Source organism: Etheostoma cragini, chromosome 1, assembly GCF_013103735.1.
Source record: "Etheostoma cragini isolate CJK2018 chromosome 1, CSU_Ecrag_1.0, whole genome shotgun sequence".
In the NCBI taxonomy this organism is placed as follows: Eukaryota; Metazoa; Chordata; class Actinopteri; order Perciformes; family Percidae; genus Etheostoma; species Etheostoma cragini.
Genome location: NC_048407.1, coordinates 20,945,967 through 20,947,630, shown reverse-complemented (window position 1 = coordinate 20,947,630; position 1,664 = coordinate 20,945,967). Strand labels below are relative to the sequence as shown.

At 37.4% G+C, this 1,664-nt stretch overlaps 1 protein-coding gene across 2 annotated transcripts in view; it reads right to left on the bottom strand.

Moving 5' to 3' along the window:
- Positions 1-50, bottom strand: part of si:dkey-234i14.2 (heterogeneous nuclear ribonucleoprotein C) — a 37,097-nt gene extending 37,047 nt beyond the window's left edge. For both annotated transcript variants that reach the window (XM_034869043.1, XM_034868971.1), the window contains exon 1: positions 8-50. The gene's annotated coding sequence lies outside the window, so the exon portion shown is untranslated. The remainder of the gene's footprint in view (positions 1-7) is intronic.
- Between the last annotated feature and the right edge of the window lie 1,614 nt (positions 51-1,664).

Below are 1,664 nucleotides of genomic sequence, written 5' to 3'. Positions count from 1 at the left end.
TGTGTGTGTGTGTGTGTCTGTGTGTGTGTGCATGTGTGTGTGTACGTGTGCTTGTGTACGTGTGTGTGTGTGTGGCAGGGGGGAGCAGTATTTGTGTGCGTGTATCTTATACACATGTCAAAGAGCAGGGACCTCAAGACACCAATGTGACAACAATGTACTGACTAGCAGAATATGCACTCATACAAGCAAACAAAATGACACTTGCACACATTCACAAGGGGATTCGGAAGAAAAGGGGGACTTGAAATGTTTTATGAGGATTATTTTTGCATTGATTAATGAGGATTTCAAAGACAGGCATTCATGAAGAATTACACACTGAGGACATGCGCACACATGTCCTGTGTGATTCTGTAAGATGTGAAATTAAGGGACTGACGACAAATACAACTGCTGTCTCACTTCATGATGAACTAAGCAATTACAAGTGGAATACTCAAACAGTAACTTGAATTTCCACACTAAACCTGAGCGATATTTAATAGGTGAGCTACATGTAAACAAACTGAAGCTTTTAATAAATCTCCTGCAGTATCATTATTATTACATATTACAACATTATTTCCATCACTGAGACCTTGATTATAATTAACTCACCACATCTGAAAAACCAACCCAGCTGAATCACTTTTTCCATATTTCAAACTGTGCACGCTGTCTAATCGTTGTTCCATTTTTGTTATGCTGTAGTTGGAGAGAGAACACACCTGAGGGTGTTTAATCTTTCTGGCTCCTGAGGAGAGGCTTTCATGTGGGTTTAATTAGCTTCTTTAACAACCAACACAAAGTAAGACTGGCTGTAAGCCAAACTTTAATCTTGGTCAACTCTAAAATGATTGTTACCTCTTTTCACACTACACTTAACCCAGGCACAATTGCATTATTAAAATGTTAACCCTTGGATAATTGTGCTCTCAGTTGTGTGACATGGAGCTAAATTAGCCCTGGGCTGTAGATCTATAAGGTACAATAACATTGAGTTAGAAATGTGTAATACTGCTTCTGTTCTATAACAAAATGCAAAGACCTTTGTGATCCTAATGCTGATGGGTACAGTTGTCTTTTGAATGTTTCCATATTTAAACTAAGCTACCATGCACGTGAGGGAATGACACATCCAAATATCTGAACCAAGATTAACAGGAAACCATGGCATAATAAAAACATGGCAGGTCTGCATAAAAAGATAATGAGCTGTTGTATTCCCTTCAAATACACAGGTTGTAACCAAAGGGCTCCCGCTGCCTTGTTTGGATGCATGCCTTCTCAGCTTGGATGTGTTTGCTGAGATTGATATGAAACGCCTGAAACAAGAACATGAGGATAAAATGGAAGTAGGCTTTTCTTATGAGCTGTGACTAAATGAGAAGAAATGACAGGAGACAATAGTGTGTTAATATAATGTATACAGAACAGCTTATATTGTCCCTGTTGACTTCCTAGCAACAACCACTAACACATTTTTTAAGATAATGATTAATACATTTTTGTTACTGATCTAAACACAACCAAACACTGTTTTATTTTTTAAACACGATCAAATGCATTGACTTTTTAATGTGGGGACTTGTTTTTTCATGTTTTTCGAATTATTCTTATTATTTCAGCAAGGTGCTTTAGGTCACTTGCACCAGAAAAGGAGGCAATTACTTTTTTTATAA